Source organism: Pimephales promelas, chromosome 15, assembly GCF_988280905.1.
Source record: "Pimephales promelas chromosome 15, fPimPro1.hap1.1, whole genome shotgun sequence".
NCBI lineage: Eukaryota > Metazoa > Chordata > Actinopteri > Cypriniformes > Leuciscidae > Pimephales > Pimephales promelas.
Window position 1 is genome coordinate 31017578 of NC_142783.1, and position 10903 is coordinate 31028480.

The 10903-nt window shown below is 39.1% G+C and overlaps 1 long non-coding RNA gene across 1 annotated transcript; it reads right to left on the reverse strand.

Annotated features, from left to right (window-relative positions):
• Positions 1-1888: 1888 nt before the first annotated feature.
• On the reverse strand, positions 1889-3037 carry LOC148973587 (uncharacterized). Its single transcript, XR_016146611.1, has 4 exons — positions 2856-3037; positions 2662-2749; positions 2396-2570; positions 1889-2252 (listed from the first exon to the last, which is right to left on the reverse strand). It is a non-coding gene; the product is annotated as an uncharacterized LOC148973587 (long non-coding RNA).
• Positions 3038-10903: the final 7866 nt, after the last annotated feature.

The following is a 10903-nucleotide window of genomic DNA, read 5'->3' on the forward strand; positions in this document are numbered from 1 at the left end:
TCTATCAGAATCCAGAGTTTTGAGAAGATTGGAGAAACTTAATTTTTCGCCCGAAAATGAAAAAAAACGAAAGGGGTAACACTGTCATTTTTTTTTCGGGTCAAAATTTTGAATTTCGATATCTCAGCTCTGGATGGGTCTAGAGCCTCCATTTTTGCACTCAGGTCAAAGTTTCGTGGCCCTCTATCAGAATCCAGAGTTTTGAGAAGATTGGAGCAACTTAATTTTTCGCCCGAAAATGAAAAAAAACGAAAGGGGTAACACTGTCGTTTTTTTTTCGGGTCGAAATTTTGAATTTCGATATCTCAGCTCTGGAAGGGTCTAGAGCCTCCATTTTTTCACTCAGGTCAAAGTCTCGTGGCCCTCTATCAGAATCCAGAGTTTTGAGAAGATTGGAGAAACTTAATTTTTCGCCCGAAAATGAAAAAAAACGAAAGGGGTAACACTGTCGTTTTTTTTTCCGGTCGAAATTTTGAATTTTGATATCTCAGCTCTGGAAGGGTCTAGAGCCTCCATTTTTGCACTCAGGTCAAAGTCTCACAGCCCTCTATCATAATCCAGAGTTTTGAGAAGATTGGAGAAACTTAATTTTTCGCCCGAAAATGAAAAAAAACGAAAGGGGTAACACTGTGTTTTTTTTTTTCGGGTCGAAATTTTGAATTTTGATATCTCAGCTCTGGAAGGGTCTAGAGCCTCCATTTTTGCACTCAGGTCAAAGTCTCGTGGCCCTCTATCAGAATCCAGAGTTTTGAGAAGATTGGAGAAACTTAATTTTTCGCCCGAAAATGAAAAAAAACGAAAGGGGTAACACTGTCGTTTTTTTTTCGGGTCGAAATTTTGAATTTTGATATCTCAGCTCTGGATGGGTCTAGAGCCTCCATTTTTGCACTCAGGTCAAAGTCTCGTGGCCCTCTATCAGAATCCAGAGTTTTGAGAAGATTGGAGAAACTTAATTTTTCGCCCGAAAATGAAAAAAAAACGAAAGGGGTAACACTGTCGGTTTTTTTTCGGGTCAAAATTTTGAATTTCGATATCTCAGCTCTGGATGGGTCTAGAGCCTCCATTTTTGCACTCAGGTCAAAGTTTCGTGGCCCTCTATCAGAATCCAGAGATTGGAGTAATGAAAACAAGGTGGAGGTCAACTCTCTTCAGGGCACTGGAAGTCAAACCTACCTTTGCACCTCAGGTTATCGCTTCATGTGCATTCTTACACAATGTGTGCTTGGACAATGGGGACACACTGGATCCTGACGAGGATATTGCCAGGGACGATCTTGACCCCCATGCTCCCCATGAACCAATGGCATTCAACGAAGCCTCAGGGAATGCTGCACGAGATGCACTGGCTGCCCAAGTTTCCGGGGATGTGCAGGCCACATGAAGAGACATGTTGCACTGTTGATTTTCACGAGAATTGTATAGATGTAATATATCTAAGAATTTCAGAGTATTTTAATATTGTTCTTCTACTCTCTTGCCCCAATTTATAAACCGTTGGCATTCATGTGTTTGTATTTTTGTATAAAAGTTATTGTTACATTTTTATTGCACTTTTTTTTTTAAACAATAGCCTGAGAAAGGAAGTTTTTAGGCATGTTCTTAACTTGGTAAAAAATTTTGTTCCAGGAGTGGAGTGGAGTGGAGTGGAGTTGGGTGGATTGGGGGGAAGTGGGATTTCTACAATTGTTTGCAATAAATCTTTTAAAACACACTACATATGGTGACTATGCTTCATATTACTGTAAAATAAATACACATCTAGAAAAGAACCACATTTATTGCTCAACAGCAGTAAATATTACAACATGTAAATATAGCAATAATACATATTCAAATATAAATTATATAAACTCTTAAAACATTAATATATGAAATTAATTGGGGCTTTATGTAAACAGTTGTGCAATTGAACAGGTCATTTTTAGAACAATAATACTCAAATATAAACCATATAAACTCTAAAACAAATATATTTAGTTAATATGTAAACAGTTGTGCAATTTAACAAGTAATTATTTTCACATCTTATCAATCATTCTTTCAAAGAGGTCTAAAAACCGCTGTGTCTTCGCCTCACTCTCTTCATGGCGCCTTTGCTCCTGAAGGGTCTCCTCGATCAGGAACTCCATAATAGGATTGGACCTCCTCCTAGATGTGATGGCACTCGCTGCTGCTGGGGCACTGGTTAGCATTCTACTGGTTCCTGTGTCAGGTGTCCAGGATGCCTCTGAGGTGGAGGGCTCCACAATATCCTAAAAAAAACATGGCAAATGTTACTTTTTAGAAACTTTCAGCAAATATTTCCTCAAGAAATTTAAAAAGAATGTTTACGAATCTGATATTCATGAATCATGAATTTATGAAAGTGCTGAATTACGTAAATAATTAGCCTCACCATGAGGATTGTCATGGGATCCTCTGCTTCTGGTTGGAATGATGCCACCACCACAGGGGTGGTCCATCACAGGCCGGGCACCCAAAACCTTGTGCATGTCTCCATAGTACTGCCATGTAGCAACACTGACCTCACCCTGGTCTGTCCCTGAGCCAGTTTTTGGAGTCCTCAATTCCTTACACACACAAACACACACAGGAAAACAACCAGCTAGTTGATACATTAATTAGGCAATTGGAAATTAGTTTAAAATTAACATCATATACCTTTTATTTTTGTTTTAAATTCTCCTATTTTTTGGAAGCCTGCTCTCCTGTCACTTTTTCCTCTATGCCAATCTCTTTCACATATGTCCTGCATCACAACAGACAGCTCAAACATTCAGCATTTTAAACACAACAAATGAATTAAATTTCAGAAAATCAGATGCAATAATATGATTGAACGATGAATTACTCACTCCCATTGTTATTTGGTTATTGTTTTGGACTTCATGAACTCTTTTTCATTATCTGCCCTGAAGCGGATGAGTCGCCGAGTCTCCTCAGGTGTCCCTGGGGGGAAAGGAATATATACGTTACCATTAACTTGCTAGGTGAATCACGTAGGTAAGCTAGCTAGCTCTACCAACCAGTCCACCGGTCTAGAGTCACCATTTTTGGTCCCTTGGAACCTTCCAGGTCTAAGTTCCATGGCCCTCTATCAGAATCCAGAGTTTCAAGAAGATTGGAGAGACTTATTTTTTCGCACAAAAAAAAAAAAAACAAACGAAAGGGGTACCACTGTCGTTTTTTTCGGGTCGAAAATTTTGAGTTTCTCCAATCTTCTTGAAACTCTGGATTCTGATAGAGGGCCATGGGACTTAGACCTGAGTGCAAAAATGGAGGCTCTAGACCCTTCCAGAGCTGAGATATTGAGATATTTATAATGGCAAAAATGCTACGTGGGATCTCAATATCTCAGCTCTGGGAGATCTCAGCTCTGGGAGGGTCTACAGCCTCCATTTTTGCACTCAGGTCTAAGTCTCATGGCCCTCTATCAGAATCAAGAGTTTTGAGAAGATTGGGGATAGTTAATTTTTCGCACCAAAAAAAAAAACTGTAAGGGGTAACACTGTCGTTTTTTTTTTGGGTCGAAATTTTGAGTTTCGATATCTCAGCTCTGGAAGTGTCTAGAGCCTCCATTGTTGCACTCAGGTCTAAGTCTCATGGCCTTCTATCAGAATCCAGAGTTTTGAGAAGATTGGAGAAACTTAATTTTTCGCCCAAAAATGAAAAAAAAACGAAAGGGGTAACACTGTCGTTTTTTTTTTTTCGGGTCGAAATTTTGAATTTTGATATCTCAGCTCTGGAAGGGTCTAGAGCCTCCATTTTTGCACTCAGGTCAAAGTCTCACAGCCCTCTATCAGAATCCAGAGTTTTGAGAAGATTGGAGAAACTTAATTTTTCGCCCGAAAATGAAAAAAAAACGAAAGGGGTAACACTGTCGTTTTTTTTTTCGGGTCAAAATTTTGAATTTCGATATCTCAGCTCTGGAAGGGTCTAGAGCCTCCATTTTTGCACTCAGGTTAAAGTTTCGTGGCCCTCTATCAGAATCCAGAGTTTTGAGAAGATTGGAGAAACTTAATTTTTCGCCCGAAAATGAAAAAAAACGAAAGGGGTAACACTGTCGTTTTTTTTTTTCGGGTCGAAATTTTGAATTTTGATATCTCAGCTCTGGAAGGGTCTAGAGCCTCCATTTTTGCACTCAGGTCAAAGTCTCACAGCCCTCTGTCACAATCCAGAGTTTTGAGAAGATTGGAGAAACTTAATTTTTCGCCCGAAAATGAAAAAAAACGAAAGGGGTAACACTGTCATTTTTTTTTCGGGTCAAAATTTTGAATTTCGATATCTCAGCTCTGGATGGGTCTAGAGCCTCCATTTTTGCACTCAGGTCAAAGTTTCGTGGCCCTCTATCAAAATCCAGAGTTTTGAGAAGATTGGAGAAACTTAATTTTTCGCCCGAAAATGAAAAAAAACGAAAGGGGTAACACTGTCGTTTTTTTTTTTCGGGTCAAAATTTTGAATTTTGATATCTCAGCTCTGGAAGGGTCTAGAGCCTCCATTTTTGCACTCAGGTCAAAGTCTCATGGCCCTCTATCATAATCCAGAGTTTTGAGAAGATTGGAGAAACTTAATTTTTCGCCCGAAAATGAAAAAAAAACGTAAGGGGTAACACTGTCGTTTTTTTTTCGGGTCGAAATTTTGAATTTCGATATCTCAGCTCTGGAAGGGTCTAGAGCCTCTATTTTTGCACTCAGGTCAAAGTTTCGTGGCCCTCTATCAAAATCCAGAGTTTTGAGAAGATTGGAGAAACTTAATTTTTCGCCCGAAAATGAAAAAAAACGAAAGGGGTAACACTGTCGTTTTTTTTTTCGGGTCAAAATTTTGAATTTTGATATCTCAGCTCTGGAAGGGTCTAGAGCCTCCATTTTTGCACTCAGGTCAAAGTTTCGTGGCCCTCTATCAGAATCCAGAGTTTTGAGAAGATTGGAGAAACTTAATTTTTCGCCCGAAAATGAAAAAAAACGTAAGGGGTAACACTGTCGTTTTTTTTTCAGATCGAAATTTTGAATTTCGATATCTCAGCTCTGGAAGGGTCTAGAGCCTCCATTTTTGCACTCAGGTCAAAGTTTCGTGGCCCTCTATCAAAATCCAGAGTTTTGAGAAGATTGGAGAAACTTAATGTTTCGCCCGAAAATGAAAAAAAACGAAAGGGGTAACACTGTCGTTTTTTTTTTTTCGGGTCAAAATTTTGAATTTTGATATCTCAGCTCTGGAAGGGTCTAGAGCCTCCATTTTTGCACTCAGGTCAAAGTTTCGTGGCCCTCTATCAGAATCCAGAGTTTTGAGAAGATTGGAGAAACTTAATTTTTCGCCCGAAAATGAAAAAAAACGAAAGGGGTAACACTGTCGTTTTTTTTTCGGGTCGAAATTTTGAATTTCGATATCTCAGCTCTGGAAGGGTCTAGAGCCTCCATTTTTGCACTCAGGTCAAAGTCTCACAGCCCTCTATCATAATCCAGAGTTTTGAGAAGATTGGAGAAACGTAATTTTTCACCCGAAAATGAAAAAAAACGAAAGGGGTAACACTGTCGTTTTTTTTTCGGGTCGAAATTTTGAATTTTGATATCTCAGCTCTGGAAGGGTCTAGAGCCTTCATTTTTGCACTCAGGTCAAAGTCTCACAGCCCTCTATCATAATCCAGAGTTTTGAGAAGATTGGAGAAACTTAATTTTTCGCCCGAAAATGAAAAAAAACGAAAGGGGTAACACTGTCGTTTTTTTTTTGGGGTCAAAATTTTGAATTTCGATATCTCAGCTCTGGAAGGGTCTAGAGCCTCCATTTTTGCACTCAGGTCAAAGTCTCATGGCCCTCTATCAGAATCCAGAGTTTTGAGAAGATTGGAGAAACTTAATTTTTCGCCCGAAAATGAAAAAAAAACGAAAGGGGTAACACTGTCGTTTTTTTTTTCGGGTCAAAATTTTGAATTTTGATATCTCAGCTCTGGAAGGGTCTAGAGCCTCCATTTTTGCACTCAGGTCAAAGTCTCACAGCCCTCTATCATAATCCAGAGTTTTGAGAAGATTGGAGAAACGTAATTTTTCACCCGAAAATGAAAAAAAACGAAAGGGGTAACACTGTCGTTTTTTTTTCGGTTCGAAATTTTGAATTTTGATATCTCAGCTCTGGAAGGGTCTAGAGCCTCCATTTTTGCACTCAGGTCAAAGTCTCACAGCCCTCTATCATAATCCAGAGTTTTGAGAAGATTGGAGAAACGTAATTTTTCACCCGAAAATGAAAAAAAACGAAAGGGGTAACACTGTCGTTTTTTTTTCGGGTCAAAATTTTGAATTTCGATATCTCAGCTCTGGATGGGTCTATAGCCTCCATTTTTGCACTCAGGTCAAAGTCTCGTGGCCCTCTATCAGAATCCAGAGTTTTGAGAAGATTGGAGAAACTTAATTTTTCGCCCGAAAATGAAAAAAAACGAAAGGGGTAACACTGTCGTTTTTTTTTCGGGTCGAATTTTTGAATTTCGATATCTCAGCTCTGGATGGGTCTAGAGCCTCCATTTTTGCACTCAGGTCAAAGTCTCGTGGCCCTCCATCAGAATCCAGAGTTTTGAGAAGATTGGAGAAACTTAATTTTTCGCCCGAAAACGAAAAAAAACGAAAGGGGTAACACTGTCGTTTTATTTTTCGGGTCGAAATTTTGAATTTCGATATCTCAGCTCTGGAAGGGTCTAGAGCCTCCATTTTTGCACTCAGGTCAAAGTCGCACAGCCCTCTATCATAATCCAGAGTTTTGAGAAGATTGGAGAAACTTAATTTTTCGCCCGAAAATGAAAAAAAACGAAAGGGGTAACACTGTCGTTTTTTTTTTTCGGGTCAAAATTTTGAATTTCGATATCTCAGCTCTGGAAGGGTCTAGAGCCTCCATTTTTGCACTCAGGTCAAAGTTTCGTGGCCCTCTATCAGAATCCAGAGTTTTGAGAAGATTGGAGAAACTTAATTTTTCGCCCGAAAATGAAAAAAAACGAAAGGGGTAACACTGTCGTTTTTTTTTTTTCGGGTCGAAATTTTGAATTTTGATATCTCAGCTCTGGAAGGGTCTAGAGCCTCCATTTTTGCACTCAGGTCAAAGTCTCACAGCCCTCTATCATAATCCAGAGTTTTGAGAAGATTGGAGAAACTTAATTTTTCGCCCGAAAATGAAAAAAAAACGAAAGGGGTAACACTGTCGTTTTTTTTTCCGGTTGAAATTTTGAATTTTGATATCTCAGCTCTGGAAGGGTCTAGAGCCTCCATTTTTGCACTCAGGTCAAAGTCTCACAGCCCTCTATCATAATCCAGAGTTTTGAGAAGATTGGAGAAACTTAATTTTTCGCCCGAAAATGAAAAAAAACGAAAGGGGTAACACTGTGGTTTTTTTTTCGGGTCGAAATTTTGAATTTTGATATCTCAGCTCTGGAAGGGTCTAGAGCCTCCATTTTTGCACTCAGGTCAAAGTCTCGTGGCCCTCTATCAGAATCCAGAGTTTTGAGAAGATTGGAGAAACTTAATTTTTCGCCCGAAAATGAAAAAAAAACGAAAGGGGTAACACTGTCGTTTTTTTTTTTCGGGTCGAAATTTTGAATTTTGATATCTCAGCTCTGGAAGGGTCTAGAGCCTCCATTTTTGCACTCAGGTCAAAGTCTCACAGCCCTCTATCATAATCCAGAGTTTTGAGAAGATTGGAGAAACTTAATTTTTCGCCCGAAAATGAAAAAAAACGAAAGGGGTAACACTGTGGTTTTTTTTTCGGGTCGAAATTTTGAATTTTGATATCTCAGCTCTGGAAGGGTCTAGAGCCTCCATTTTTGCACTCAGGTCAAAGTCTCACAGCCCTCTATCATAATCCAGAGTTTTGAGAAGATTGAAGAAACTTAATTTTTCGCCCGAAAATGAAAAAAAAACGAAAGGGGTAACACTGTGGTTTTTTTTTCGGGTCGAAATTTTGAATTTTGATATCTCAGCTCTGGAAGGGTCTAGAGCCTCCATTTTTGCACTCAGGTCAAAGTCTCGTGGCCCTCTATCAGAATCCAGAGTTTTGAGAAGATTGGAGAAACTTAATTTTTCGCCCGAAAATGAAAAAAAAACGAAAGGGGTAACACTGTCGTTTTTTTTTTTCGGGTCGAAATTTTGAATTTCGATATCTCAGCTCTGGAAGGGTCTAGAGCCTCCATTTTTGCACTCAGGTCAAAGTCGCACAGCCCTCTATCATAATCCAGAGTTTTGAGAAGATTGGAGAAACTTAATTTTTCGCCCGAAAATGAAAAAAAACGAAAGGGGTAACACTGTGGTTTTTTTTTCGGGTCGAAATTTTGAATTTTGATATCTCAGCTCTGGAAGGGTCTAGAGCCTCCATTTTTGCACTCAGGTCAAAGTCTCGTGGCCCTCTATCAGAATCCAGAGTTTTGAGAAGATTGGAGAAACTTAATTTTTCGCCCGAAAATGAAAAAAAACGAAAGGGGTAACACTGTCGTTTTTTTTTCCGGTCAAAATTTTGAATTTTGATATCTCAGCTCTGGAAGGGTCTAGAGCCTCCATTTTTGCACTCAGGTCAAAGTCTCACAGCCCTCTATCATAATCCAGAGTTTTGAGAAGATTGGAGAAACTTAATTTTTCGCCCGAAAATGAAAAAAAACGAAAGGGGTAACACTGTCGTTTTTTTTTTTCGGGTCGAAATTTTGAATTTTGATATCTCAGCTCTGGAAGGGTCTAGAGCCTCCATTTTTGCACTCAGGTCAAAGTCTCGTGGCCCTCTATCAGAATCCAGAGTTTTGAGAAGATTGGAGAAACTTAATTTTTCGCCCGAAAATGAAAAAAAACGAAAGGGGTAACACTGTCGTTTTTCTTTTTCGGGTCAAAATTTTGAATTTCGATATCTCAGCTCTGGAAGGGTCTAGAGCCTCCATTTTTGCACTCAGGTTAAAGTTTCGTGGCCCTCTATCAGAATCCAGAGTTTTGAGAAGATTGGAGAAACTTAATTTTTCGCCCGAAAATGAAAAAAAACGAAAGGGGTAACACTGTCGTTTTTTTTTTTCGGGTCGAAATTTTGAATTTTGATATCTCAGCTCTGGAAGGGTCTAGAGCCTCCATTTTTGCACTCAGGTCAAAGTCTCACAGCCCTCTATCATAATCCAGAGTTTTGAGAAGATTGGAGAAACTTAATTTTTCGCCCGAAAATGAAAAAAAACGAAAGGGGTAACACTGTCATTTTTTTTTCGGGTCAAAATTTTGAATTTCAATATCTCAGCTCTGGATGGGTCTAGAGCCTCCATTTTTGCACTCAGGTCAAAGTTTCGTGGCCCTCTATCAAAATCCAGAGTTTTGAGAAGATTGGAGAAACTTAATTTTTCGCCCGAAAATGAAAAAAAACGAAAGGGGTAACACTGTCGTTTTTTTTTTTCGGGTCAAAATTTTGAATTTTGATATCTCAGCTCTGGAAGGGTCTAGAGCCTCCATTTTTGCACTCAGGTCAAAGTCTCATGGCCCTCTATCATAATCCAGAGTTTTGAGAAGATTGGAGAAACTTAATTTTTCGCCCGAAAATGAAAAAAAAACGTAAGGGGTAACACTGTCGTTTTTTTTTCGGGTCGAAATTTTGAATTTCGATATCTCAGCTCTGGAAGGGTCTAGAGCCTCCATTTTTGCACTCAGGTCAAAGTTTCGTGGCCCTCTATCAAAATCCAGAGTTTTGAGAAGATTGGAGAAACTTAATTTTTCGCCCGAAAATGAAAAAAAACGAAAGGGGTAACACTGTCGTTTTTTTTTTTCGGGTCAAAATTTTGAATTTTGATATCTCAGCTCTGGAAGGGTCTAGAGCCTCCATTTTTGCACTCAGGTCAAAGTTTCGTGGCCCTCTATCAGAATCCAGAGTTTTGAGAAGATTGGAGAAACTTAATTTTTCGCCCAAAAATGAAAAAAAAACGTAAGGGGTAACACTGTCGTTTTTTTTTTCAGATCGAAATTTTGAATTTCGATATCTCAGCTCTGGAAGGGTCTAGAGCCTCCATTTTTGCACTCAGGTCAAAGTTTCGTGGCCCTCTATCATAATCCAGAGTTTTGAGAAGATTGGAGAAACTTAATTTTTCGCCCGAAAATGAAAAAAAACGAAAGGGGTAACACTGTCGTTTTTTTTTTTACGGGTCGAAATTTTGAATTTCGATATCTCAGCTCTGGAAGGGTCTAGAGCCTCCATTTTTGCACTCAGGTCAAAGTCTCGTGGCCCTCTATCAGAATCCAGAGTTTTGAGAAGATTGGAGAAACTTAATTTTTCGCCCGAAAATGAAAAAAAACGAAAGGGGTAACACTGTCGTTTTTCTTTTTCGGGTCAAAATTTTGAATTTCGATATCTCAGCTCTGGAAGGGTCTAGAGCCTCCATTTTTGCACTCAGGTTAAAGTTTCGTGGCCCTCTATCAGAATCCAGAGTTTTGAGAAGATTGGAGAAACTTAATTTTTCGCCCGAAAATGAAAAAAAACGAAAGGGGTAACACTGTCGTTTTTTTTTTCGGGTCGAAATTTTGAATTTTGATATCTCAGCTCTGGAAGGGTCTAGAGCCTCCATTTTTGCACTCAGGTCAAAGTCTCACAGCCCTCTATCATAATCCAGAGTTTTGAGAAGATTGGAGAAACTTAATTTTTCGCCCGAAAATGAAAAAAAACGAAAGGGGTAACACTGTCATTTTTTTTTCGGGTCAAAATTTTGAATTTCAATATCTCAGCTCTGGATGGGTCTAGAGCCTCCATTTTTGCACTCAGGTCAAAGTCTCGTGGCCCTCTATCAAAATCCAGAGTTTTGAGAAGATTGGAGAAACTTAATTTTTCGCCCGAAAATGAAAAAAAACGAAAGGGGTAACACTGTCGTTTTTTTTTTTCGGGTCAAAATTTTGAATTTTGATATCTCAGCTCTGGAAGGGTCTAG